Below are 13,603 nucleotides of genomic sequence, written 5' to 3' on the forward strand. Positions count from 1 at the left end.
ATCTCTAATTTCCTGTTGGCTATCAAAGCAGATGGTCTCTGTGGTCCCACTGGATATTCAAGAGAGAATGTACCCTTCAACACGTGTTTTCAATTTATTCACTGCAGTACTCTGTCTCGTCTCCGTCCCATGCAAGGCAGCAAATTATCATGATGCACACTTATAAATAAGATCTGGCTCATTTGCAAGAATACCAACTTCCTCATTTTCTCACACCAACAATCTATTATTTGTCTGACCTGTTATCTGCACTGGAATTAAGATGATTTCCCTTTTTCTGTCATCACATATAGACAGGTCTGGGTCTGTCATTACTCACCCTGGTACTAGTTTTTATTCTATGTTCGCTGTATCTCTGCTCTTTCATTTTCCTCTACTTCTTGTTCAGCATGGCTTCTAATCGTACTTCCTTGAACTTGTATCTTTGTCATTACAAGTGGTTAAACATCTGACTACTTCATTTTGGCTACTTGTGTAGTCGTGCTGAAGGATTATGTATTGAAATGCACACTACTTATTATACGTTTCTTTCTCCTTTAAATTACAGTAAGAACATCATATTTATATTTAATGTAATTTCATTTTTATATTGCCTGTACATGAGGCTATGGAATGAATTTAACTTCAGAAAAGGAAATACTTATTCTAAGAAGAGGGCTTCAAGTCTGGAGAGAACAACACGTTTATGCTAGTTGCCACCACCGACTCTTATTAGATGCCTTATCCCTTCCTCTCTGTCCTGTGGTCCTATCTGCTCTTCAGGGCTCATTCAAGAGGCTTTGAAATTAGGTTTTTGAAACTTCTCTTGCCTGTGAAGGTCTCTTCTCTGAAATACTATGACTCTATTTACTATAAATAATTGGATTTTTATCTCACACTGCCTTGAACTACCACTGCTGATCATTGATGTGTGTACATATGTGTATTATTATCTCTCCTAGACTTTTAGCTTCTAGAAGGCAAAATTATTTGCCATGTGCTACACACCCCTAGCACTATATTTAGCACAAAGTTGAAACTCAATAAATTCTGGTAGAGTAAATAAACCAACTTCTAAACTGTACATGGCAGCATAGCTCTTGGCACATCCCCCTGCTATAATACTTATCAAACCAAATTAGTTCTTTATGTTTGACTCTCTTACAAACTGTTAGCTCCTTGCAGAAAAGGACTGTGATTAGTCAGCTTCGTAATCTCAGCATCAGAACGCACTGACTAGTTCATAGAAACCACCCAGTGAGTGTTTGCGAATGACCAGATGATGCTTTAATTGAATCCATGAATTGAAACAGTTAGTTTCTGGTGTAACTAACTGTAGATTATGTGGAAACAACTGAATGGGAATGAATGCAGTTAAGGTGACTGACATATAGGAAATCCTAGAATGGAGCTTCCCAGAATTTTACCTTCAGAGTCACAGTACCATTTTGTCGTGATATCATGCATCATTTTCGATCTTTTCTTCTGCAGAAGTTTTCTCTACAAGAGAATTTTTTGAAAGAAATCTAAAAGAAAATAGAGGTAAAGAAAAGGATTAAAATCCACCCCCAGATTAGAAAATTTTTATACCTATTTGAATATGAGAGGAACTGTATTTTGTAGAGTTTTGGTGGGACTAAATTATGTAGTGTTTAAAATAATCCTAAATGTCTGCACAAGTTCATTTTGACAGTCATAACCCCTTCTGGGAGCTTCAAAATCCCTGCCAGTCCTATATCCCCTTCTAAAAGCATCCTTAATCATGCTTTACGTCTTTCATCTTGCTTCCTTGGACACCACTTATTGGACTAGGGATGGGGACTTTTTCTGACCAGCAATCTATGAAGGTGACTTGAGTCAAAAGCTCTGCCCAGTGAAGACCTCCTATATGGAGAGAGGACTAGATGGATCAGGTCCTCCCAGGAAATTGACCCTGGAGACTCAGGAGAAGCAGTTAGTAACAGCTGCTTCATTCACAGCAGCACAGACAATAGCTGTGTCTCCCTACGGGTGACTGCCACCAGAAGAGAAGGCTAGAGTGCCCTCCAAGTCCTGAAGCTGCCAGCCAATACCAGAGCAATTACAAGGTATAGGACAACATCCCATCTCCGTGAGCCCTGAAAATGCATCTGTTCCTCTTTTGCTTTCATTGATTAAGAAGCATGTTTTGTTCTTACGGTTTATAACAGTGTAGGCCACAGACTTTACACTGTAAGCTCTGTGAGAGAGCAGTAAGACAACTTAGCCAGTTAGTCTGCATGCTGTAGTGAAATGCTCTTAAGATGTAGAGCAGACATCAAAACCCACAAGGCCTACCCAGGCAAGCAGGTAACATACATAGTGAAGCCAGCCAGGTGTAAGACAGATAAGGAGATGCTTGCTCTGTTGCACCCCAGTTGTGGTCATAGTTACCATTCATAAGGATAGTTCCTATTTTCCAGAACTTCCAACGATGCATGCTCACCTAGCTCATTGCAAGAGCCCATTAATATTCATTATTATTGTCTTAAATCACTTAAAATCATTATCAGCAGTCACACTTCCACAAGCATCATCTGGAGAAATGAAACTACGTGGCAACTTCACATCTTCTAATTCCTTAATATGTATTTATCTCACAAATATTTTTAGGGCATCCTCTTCAAAAGGCTGCGCCAGTTTTCATTAAATCACAAGAAACCCTAAAATTTAAGGTACGCTGATTCTACTGCTTTACTTTCTGTTAATGCTCATTTCTTTGGTTTTTTGGGGAAAGATGGCCTACCCATTTCTTGGTTTTCCTAGACTATATTTTCCCTGGGTAATTACCCCCAGAGACACCTTCAGACATTGCCTATCAGACATAAATGTGGATTGAACATAGCGTGAATTTCTCCAAGTCTTTAATCAGAGATTGCCGGTCTAACCCACCCTTCCAAAGCAAATCAGTAAGTTTTCTTGCCTTTGAAGGATTGGAAAAATAACAAAGTTCAGCTAAGAAATGAGTGAGGAGATAATACCTAAAAAAGCAGTTTGGCAACACAACACACACACTTTGCAGAACATTTACACCAATACTTACAACTCCACACCTTAGTGCAGTAGAAACTGTCTTGATTTGTTTTGTTTTCTCAAAAAATTGTAGAGGAGCCCATTACCAAAATCAAAATAATTCAGGCAGGTGTCTAGGCCTGTTTTAACAACTACTATGAATTAATATTGTGAATTAATATTATGAATCAACATTCAAAGCACATTAAAGTCTCAAAGTAACTAATGCTCTATTAATGTAACCCGTCATGCCCAGTTTCCTATGGAAGAGCAGTGTAATAATAGCATGTATGAATTTGGGAGTCAGACTGACCAGGGTTTAAATTCTGACATGCTTATCAGATATGTATCTTTGGAAAGTTCCTTAGCCTCTCCGAGCCTGTGTTATCATTTCTAAAGATGGGGACAATAATACTTCATAAAGTTGATATGAATATTACATGAAATAACATAGAAAAGTGTCTGTCCACTGTCTGTCCTTAGCAGACATTTAATAAAATGCTCCTTTCTTGTTTCAACTCCATCTTCTCCCAGGGGGATGCAAGGATCAATCTGGTTTCACATAGATATGAGAAGATATAAGGAGAGGTGACTTGAAGGTAGGTAGACACAATACTGAGGGTGACGGATCTTTGCCCGTATGCCTTGAGTAAATGCAAGTTTGTCCCATCCCTTCATCTCAGGCAGATCTGTCTGCAGTGGCCAGAGTGGCTGGATATTTGTTCACTTATTCACTAAGTCATTTTTTTAAAAACAAATATCAAGGGCGCCTGGGTGGCTTAGTCGGTTAAGCGTCTGACTTTCGCTTAGGTCATGATCTCGCGGTTCGTGGGTTCGAGCCCTGCGTCGGGCTCTGTGCTGACTGCCAGCTCGGAGCCTGGAGCCTGTTTCAGTCTGTGACTCCCTCTCTCTCTGACCCTCCCCTGCTCATGCTGTCTCTCTCTCTGTCTCCTAGAAATAAATAAAACATTAAAAAAATAAAAAAAATAAAAACAAATATCAAGGCAAACCCTATTAAGTCAAGCTACATGTCTACAATGGGGGAGCTGTGGGCTTTGGACCCAGACTAAATTGGAAATTTGATTCTACAATTTACCTACATGGCCATGAGCTCTTTGATGCTTATTTCTATATCCAAACAGCAAGGATCATAACAATACCTGCTTTCCGGGGTTCCTGCAAAGAATAAATATAGTAATATGGGAACGTACAAAGCTTAGAGTAAAAGTAGAATCTAATAGATAGTTGTCCCCTGCCCCCCTCATTCTGTGCTAGATTTTATTACATCCTGGAAAGCACAGCATGACCAGTCAAGGATAAATACATCCTGCTGGTTTGAGGAGCCAATGGCCTGTGATTCATCATGTGTGTTCCTCTATTATTTTTGCTTGCAATTTTGTATCCCTCTGCACTTCTGTGTTTGAGCCACAAATGCTGAAACAACAGAAGGAGAGCAACAGGATCTTTGTCTTGTCTGAATAAGAAATCTTGGCTGCTTTCTGGAAAAAGTAGTTCTTACACTTGCAGGTCAGTTGGTTTAGAGGCCTACAGTTTCACCAACATCAACCAAACATTACCTCGATCTATCTAAAATTCAGCAAAATTCTCCAAACTCTTCATCTCTGAGACTCCTATGGTCGGGAAATTTTTGAAAAAATTTTAATGATGTGACCCAACATTTCATACACTCTGTGAAATACAGAATCACAGTAAGATTCCTCAATTGCTACCATAAACCACGTTTGCCTAGAAATATTTGAAATCATTTCTCAGAAATTTACTTCTGTGTAATTCAAATTAAAATTAAATCTGAAATGAGTAATTATGTGAAACCTAAGTCTTCATATCCATTATATAAGCCATAATGCTCCATTCCGTGGGCTTATCAGAGAATGAGCTACTCCATATAAGTGAATTCGCAAGTGAATCCACTTCCTGCTCTACTAACCTCAACTAATTCATAAATGAGTTCTAGAAAATGGAGAAGAAAATGGAGAAATGTGAAGAAGGGGCAAAGTCCCACATTTCAAATTCAAAGCAGTATGGACAGGCTGAAATCAGAGGTATTTTGAGCTAGAAATTTCTATGGCTTGCTAGTCTATAGTTATTGACTTAAAACTGAAAGATTTTAAAGAATTTGGTCTTAGGAATCTCTGGGGCACGTGTGAACCTTCAGAATGTGCTAGTAAGAGGGTGCACCTCAGTAACTCAGTCTGATGAGTGTCCAACTCAACAGATGATTTTGGCTCAGGTCATGATCTCAGAGTCGTGGGATTGAGCCCCACATCGGTCTCTGAGCTGAGCATAGAGCCTGCTTAAGGTTCTCTCTCTCTCTCTCTCTCTCTCTCTCTCCTTCTGCCCCTCTCCTCTGCTTGTGATCCCTCTCTCTCTCAAAATAAAATAAAATAAAATAAAACAAAATAAAATAAAAAATAGAATGTGTCAATAAAGGACTCAAAACAAAGAAAACAGGGAATTCACCGATATGCTTGCTCTAGGTTCCAATTTTAATGGAAGGGAGAGTAAAAAAAGGTCATGTCATTTTCTTCTGGTTTGTTAAGCCAGGTCTCCAGGGAAGGAAAGGAGATCATAATTCAAGGCCAGAACTCTTTTTATCTACCAGAATATTGCTGTGCTTGCCCTCAAAACTGATAAGGATAAAGAACTTCAACACATTCCATTATTTTAGAGGCAAAACACCTATAATTTGACCTCTCTAGACCTTACCTGACCTAATTGTAAGGGCACAATGCTCATTACAAATGTGCATTCTTATTTTAACAGCAGCTTCTCAATCACTAAGAAACATTACATTCTGTGTCCTCAGGCTGTTGTTTATTTATTATATTTATATATTTATATAATTTATATTATTTTTTAATTTAATTTTAATTTAATTTAAATTATATGTAATTTATATATTTATATATTATGTTTATGTTTATTTATGATACTAAGTGCCCTCAGGCTATGTGTATTATGTTTTTGTTTTGTTTGTATTTTCTTTTCTTTCTTGGTCTCAGCTATTATTTCTGGTCACTGTAAGTGTTTCTAAAACTGGAAATAATCTCTCCGTTCCTTCTGAATTTCTTATGATCTGAAAATGTAAAATGATGACATATATCTGAACTGTAACTCAAATTAGAATAAAAAAGGGAACTAAAAAAAAATCTCTGGAAAGACATGGGCATTAGCCCTATGTTCTGTCTGTTTGGGTGGCTTTGAAGAATTTTTTTGCTTATTTCTGAGTTCCTGAATATGCTATAAATAGCTGCATTAAAAGATAAATGACACTTGTAGTACCTGGGTGGCTCAGTCGGTTAAGCATCCGGCTTCGGCTGAGGTCATGATCTCACAGCTCGTGAGTTTGAGCCCCACATGGACCCTGCACTGACAGCCCAGAACCTGGAGCCTGCTTCAGATTCTGTATCCGCCCCCCCTCTCTCCCCCTCCCCCACTTGCACTCTGTCTCTCTCTGTCTCTCAAAAATAAATAAACATTAATAAATGTTTTTAATAAATAAAGATAAGTGACACGAACTAGTGAGGTATAAATCCACTGGATAAATATTATGCTACCCTTTGCTTGATCCCTTTAAGGCTCTCATACCCTACATACACTCTATCAGCAAGTTCTATAAGGTTTACCTTGAAAAATACCCAGAGTCTAGCCATGTTTCACCACTTCCACAGCTACCATTGTTGACCCAAGCCACCACCGTCTCTTGTCTGGATGGTTGCAGTCTCTCCAACCTGTCTCTGTGCTTCTGCGTTTGGCCCCTTTCAGTCTATTGAACCTGGCCAGAATTGTCCCATTACAACATCAGATCACACCCCTCCTCTGCTCAAAACCTCCCCCTGGTTTCCTGTTTCACTCAGAGTAAAAGCCAAAGCCCTTACAGTGACCTAGGAGATCCTACCTAATTTCCTCTCTTACAATTCTTTCTCATTCAGTCCTCTCCAACCCACACTGGGCTCCATCACCAGTCTTTAAACACACCTGGAACATTCTCTCTGTGCACAAGCTGTTTCTCTGCCTGGAATGGACATCCCCCTCATTTCTTTTCCACATGGTCTCTTCACATTGAGACCTTCCATGGCCGCCCTACCTAAACTTCAACACACACACTCCTAATTTCTATGCCCCTTTCCTGCTTAATTCTTTCTCTTTGGCACTTATCAGACTACACATGTTATCTATCCACCTTGTTTATTGACTGCCTTCCCCACTAGTAGGTGAGGAGATTTTGTCAGATTAGGTCACTTTGGTGCCTTCACTGCCTAGAACAGCACCTAGTGCACATTAGATGCTCAGTTGTTAAATGCATAACTGAGCAATTTCAACCTCTCTTTTAGGTTGCAATGAAATTCGAACATCCAGCTAATAATAATTCATTTTTTATGTTCAACTCCTTTTCATTGAGAAATGTAAAATGTTTTGGTACAATTTGGCTCCAGCTTCAGACAGATAGAAATTAAATCCAGAGTGCCATTTACTAGCTGTGTGACTTTGGGCAAATTAGTCAATCCCACTGAGCTCAGTTTCTTCATCTATAAAATGCTGACCATAATATCTGCTTTATGGAGTTGTTATGAGTAAAAATGAAATAACTGTCCAGGGCCTTGAACATAGAAAACACTTAACAAATATAATCTATTATTTTCATATACATTAGTTTTTTTAATATATGTATCCAAATACCAGATTTTTATATCATCGAGCACAAAAAAAATCAAAAGCTAGGATAAAAGGTTTCATTTTCATGGTACCAGTCTTTGGCTATAAGTAACTTATATGAAAAAGAAAGAAAGAAAGAAAGAAAGAAAGAAAGAAAGAAAGAAAGAAAGGAAGGAAGGAAGGAAGAAAACAAATTTGCCTCACTGTTCTCCTAGACAAGTATTACCATATTCATTTTCCAAAAGTAAAAACCAAGGTTCAGTATGTTTGGCATCATGATCATATCACATCCTAGCAATTGGATACATGTTTCATTAGATTCCCTAGTATCATTTAACCTCTGCCAATCTGCTTGTCTCTCACCTTCATGCAGCCAGTTTGTTTCTTTTCATAGGTCATTCCTTCACTATGGAAAGGTCTTTGACCTTATTACTGTCAGTCTGTATTCTTTATCTGCAATCCTATTTTTTTAATGTTTATTTATTTTTGAAGGGGGAAGGGGCAGGGAGAGAAGGAGACAGAGAACCCCAAGCAGGCTCCACACCATCAGCACAGAGCCCTCAACCCATGAACTCTGAGATCATGACCAGAGCTGAAACCCAGAGTCGGACACTTAATGGACTGAGCCACCCAGGCGCCCCTGCAATCCTCATTTTAAAACCCACTTTCTGCAAGAATGCTTCCATAAATCTCTCCCATTCTAATAACCTCCTTATATGACATCCCTTTAACATTTATGCTACATCAATAATAATTTGCATTATTTGCATGCTTGCAATGTACCAGACACTGTTCATTTACTCCTGTGTCAATTTCTGTATTGGCATTCTTTTACAGATGAGGAAACTGTGGCACAGAATGGTGAAGTTACTTGCCCAAGACACACAGCTAGAGAATTATGAATCTCTATCCCAGCCTGGACACGCTGACCCCAGAGCCCACATTGTTAGCAATTAAGCACTCTGTACCTTATCTTCTTTTACATGATAAGCCTTTTCATAATAAGGCTCATGCTAATTCATGTATCAGTGTCAAGTCTGGTTTCTTTAACTAGATTATAACATTTTTGAACTTGGGTAACTCTTTATTGTCATTAAACTTAATATGATAGTTCATAGTAAAGTTTTAATAAATCCTCTTTAACAAACTCAGCACCTAAGTGACTAGTACAGGACATGTTTCCTAACTTGCTTTCCAATTATATACACCAGACACTTCTTCCAGGCAGGGTAAAAATGTCATTTCCACAGTAAAACTGACTCTGAGGTCATCACGTAAGGTCAGTCTGTGAAGACCTGAAATCATGCTGCATTGGCTTGTGGTCAACTCTCTCATTCTTCCAAAAGTCTCTTTGAAGTGGGTTTATAATAGCTACCAACTGGCAGGTAATAATCTAGAAGAGAAACAAATGAATCATCATTTTCATATGCAAAGCAAGCAGGTGTTACTTGGCAAGCTGCCAAGAACTGCTCCATTAGACATACTTCTATGAGAAATTCCCTTGTTTGCAAAGGATCAATGCCAAATTTATTCACGGTCGGTCCAGGTATGTGACTTTGGAATCCACCATGCAAAGACAGCAAAAGGGATAGAAAATGAGCTCAATGTGACTCTAAGTGTATATGAAGTATACCAGTGAGAAATCACTGTGGAATATAAAGCCTTTATATGAAAGACATTTTAACTTATATATTTTTTAAATGTCTATCAAAAAAACTTACATCAAATATGGCAAGAAATTAATCTGTATGCTATATAAAGTGTTTTATAAGAAATGCTCTTTGATATATAAAAACACAAGTCAAGAGGAATATCAATTTCCCTTGGCTAATAAGCAAAAACATGAATACAAAATGTGCAAATACGGTGGTAAATAAATAGGTGAGGAAAAGATGTAAACTTGATAGTGATCAAAGAAATGTAAATTAAAACCCCAAATTGACCTCTGCGAACAGGGCGGGGCTCTACAAGCGGTGCGGGGCATGCAGGCTGGATCCTGCCTCCAGGGCGCCACCTCCCCACCCGCAGCTACCTGGCCTGGCCCTGGGGGCTGAGCGCCGGCGCTTCCCAACGCGCTGCCTGCGCGCTCTGCTCTCCCTGCGGAAATTGACAGACACACATGAATGGATAACAACAGAAAAATGGTTATCAGAACAGTGGGAATCAGCAGTTTTGCACAGGAAGCTTTGGGAGATGTTTACTGCAGCCTGCCCTAAGTTGGGACAACACTGAACAAACAAGATGAGTGTGGTGCATTGGAAAATGTGAAAGCTGCTCCTGGTGAACTCTAGTCTCCTCCATCAGGAGACATAACTGGTATTAACGAAGCTCTTGCGGAAAATCCAGCGCTTCTCATTTTGTTATCAAGATGTTTGGCTGATCATGGGACACCTGGTTGGGTCAGTCGGCTAAGCGGCCGACTTCGGCTCAGGTCATGATCTCACGGTTTGTGGGTTCAAGCCCCGCGTCGGGCTCTGTGCTGACAGCTAGCTCAGAGCCTGGGTCCTGTTTAAGATTCTGTATCTCCCTCTCTCCCTGAATCTTCCCTGCTCACGCTGTCTCTTTCTCTCAGAAATAAATAAAAATCATTTAAAAATAAAACAAAAAGATGTTTGGCTGATCAAATAACACTCAGTAACCTTCAGAACTGGATGAATTAATGAGGGAAAACGCATATGAGAAATATATCAAATCTATTGAGGCGTGAAAAGGGAACCCCTAAATAATTAGTACGAAACAACTTAATCTAACATAGTTGTCTTAAATTAGTGGTACATAGAGGATTTAAAATAGCAACTTTTAGCAACACCAGTGGAAAAAGAAACTACTTGCAACAATGCTAATGAAAGGAAACACCCTTTAACTTTATAATGATTGCAGATAAACACAATATGCATCTTTTTGGCAACACCTTTTGATTTTTAGGCTAGGCTCCAGTTACAATATTAAAAGGCCTGATCGTATGGATCAAAAAGATGCGGTTTATCTATACCATGGAATACTACACGGCAATGAGAAACAATGAAATCTGGCCATGTGTAGNTTTGCTTACATCTATCCTTGGACTGGGGTCAAAATACTTACATGACCTGTCCTTTGGAAGTAACTGGCAGTGGTGTAAGGTTTCTTGGTTGTATAGTGTCAGATAAAGAACAATACTATCTTAATTTTGGAATATACAACAGCCTTGCAGGAAGATAAGTAGTTTAATAATAACATTCAATTTCTTTGTTTAAAAAAAAAACCCACCAAGTTATCATCACAGGAAAAAATGTTGTAACTATGGTGACAGATATTGACTAAATTTATCACCGTGATCATTTGCCATATATCCAAATGTCAAATTATTACATTGTACTCCTAATATAATGTCCCATGTCAATTATACTTCACTCAATAAAAATATAAAGCAAAACAAACAAACAACCACAACAAAAAACCCACCACAAAACACTGTATTACGTCTAGCAAATGATGGGGAAAATTAATTAGGTGAGCAAATTCTGACAAGTGAACTGCTGTACATACATTGCTGGTAGCATATCAACTTGGAGAATTCAGCAATATTTATCAAGAGTCATACAATAATGCATGCTTTGAACAAAGAAGCATATCCATCATAAATTATGCTAAGAAAATAATTCAAAATATATATTTTAATATTTACTAACCAAAATATTTATGGCAAAAAATTAGAAACAATCAAAGATCAAAAAATAAGAGTCTTAGGGGCGCCTGGGTGGCTTAGTCGGTTAAGCGTCCGACTTTCGCTTAGGTCATGATCTCGCGGTTNAAGAGTCTTGGGGCATCTAGGTGTCTCTGTCAGTTAAGCATCTGACTTCAGCTCAGGTCATGATTTCGCAGATGGTGGATTCCAGCCCCACATGGGGCTCTGTGCTGACAGCTTAGAGCCTGGAGCTGCTTCAGATTCTATGTCTCCCTCTTGCTGCCTCTCTCTTGCTCACACTCTGTCTCTCTCTTTCCAAAATAAATAAGCATTAAAAATATATTTTAAAAAAATAAGAGTCTTGGGGTACCTGGGTGGTTTAGTTGGTTAAGCATCTAACTTGATTTCGGCTCAGGTATTGATCTCAGGGTTGTGAGTTCAAGTTCCACATTGGGCTCTGTGCTGGGCATGAAGCTTACTTGAAAAAAATAAAAAAAAAAAAAAAGGAGTCTTGAGCATCAGTTTGAGGAATTATTATTCAGATAATTTAAAATATAAGATTTATCCCTGTAGCTAATTAATATTTGTAGAGCATAATGCATAATATAAAATTATACTTACACCATAATCATAACTATGCTGATATGAATCCAACATGCATAATACTGTCAGAGGAAAAAATGAAATCATTTGATGAGGTAGTAAACTCCTATCTAATATGTCTTTCTTTTGTATTTATATAATTATTACCATCACCATGTTATTTTTCTAGTTATTGTTCTTGATTATGAAACAAATAGAAGCCAATAAAAATATTAATTTCTGATACTGACTGCAGTTCTCAGAATAACCTTGACTATATTTTTAGCAGGGAAAAATAATTCAAATTTGATTCCTATGCTATAAGACTATGTAGTAACAAGCATTAATAGATTTCACAAAAATTTATTATCCATATTTTGTAAGATTAAAAATCAGATATAAACATTATCCCAAACCAACATGATAATGGGCTCCATAAAACACTAAATAGTAATGGTCAATGTGGTGACTAGCAGTCAGGAATATGGTCTTTGGAGACTGACTCCCAGCTATGCTACTAACTCTAGTAGTGACACAGATAATTACTGTGACGACTAAATCCTAGTTGTCACAGTATTTATCTCATGAGGTGGTTCATGAAGATGAGCTAAGAGGGGCAGCTGGGTGGCTCAGTTGGTTAAGCATCTGACTTTGGCTCAGGTCATGATCTCATGGTCCATGAGTTCCAGCCCCATGTTGGGCTATGTACTGACAGCTCATAGCCTGGAGCCTGCTTCAGATTTTTGTCTCCTTCTCTCTCTCACTCTCCCATGATCATACTCTGTCTCTCTCTGTATCTCAATGATAAACGTAAAAAAAAAATTAAAAGATGGGGCTCAGTCAGTTAAGCATCCGACTTACGCTCAGGTCATGATCTCACGGTTCGTTGGTTCAAGCCCCGCGTCGGGCTCTGTGCTGACAGCTCAGAGCCTGGAGCCTGCTTTGGATTCTGTGTCTCCCTCTCTCTCTGGCTCTCCCCTACTCGTGCTCTGTCTCTCTGTCTCAAAAATTAAAAATAAAATAAAATAAATAAAAAATTTAAAAGAAAAAGATGAACTAAGAAAAAAATATAAAGCACAACCTGTGGTATATGTTAAGTGGTCAATAAAATAAGCTATTAATGTTATATACAGTAGACATTAGTGTAAGACCCATGAAAACTTTATTACTCCTATTATTATGCCAACATACAAAATCAACTTTAAAACTTGGCCTTCCTTAACCTGACCACACTCTCTGCTCCTCTTCCATTCCAGCTTAATGCACGACACTCCATCAGACTCTTTCCCTGGAAAGAATTTTCCCTGGAAAACAATATTTATCAATTGACTCTGTCATCAGCCACTGATTGGGCATTTTGACAAATGGCCTTCCCTCAAGGCTCAGCATGAATCTATCCTCCTCAGACCTGACCCTAAAGCCTCAAAGGCTTTCTCCAACCTCAAAAACTTTATGGCATTCTTCTATTAGCTGTTTCATGACCTCACAACTATTGACATCTAGGGCTGTATACTTGTTTTTGTGAGGCGCTGTCCTGTACTTTTTAGGATTTTTAGCAGCATCTCTGGTTGCTACTCACTAGATGCCACTAGCAAACCCTACTCCCCCCTTCCCTACCAGCAAACTGTGACAACTAGAAATAGTCCCTTGTCCACCAGACATGTTCCC

The 13,603-nt window shown here is 38.6% G+C and overlaps 1 pseudogene; it reads left to right on the forward strand.

Annotated features, from left to right (window-relative positions):
* Positions 1 to 9,528: 9,528 nt before the first annotated feature.
* LOC144220511 (glycine cleavage system H protein, mitochondrial pseudogene) lies at positions 9,529 to 10,393 on the forward strand (annotated as a pseudogene).
* The last annotated feature ends 3,210 nt before the right edge of the window (positions 10,394 to 13,603 follow it).

Source organism: Crocuta crocuta, unplaced genomic scaffold (genome assembly GCF_008692635.1).
Source record: "Crocuta crocuta isolate KB4526 unplaced genomic scaffold, BGI_CrCroc_1.0 scaffold1, whole genome shotgun sequence".
NCBI classification, from domain to species: domain Eukaryota; kingdom Metazoa; phylum Chordata; class Mammalia; order Carnivora; family Hyaenidae; genus Crocuta; species Crocuta crocuta.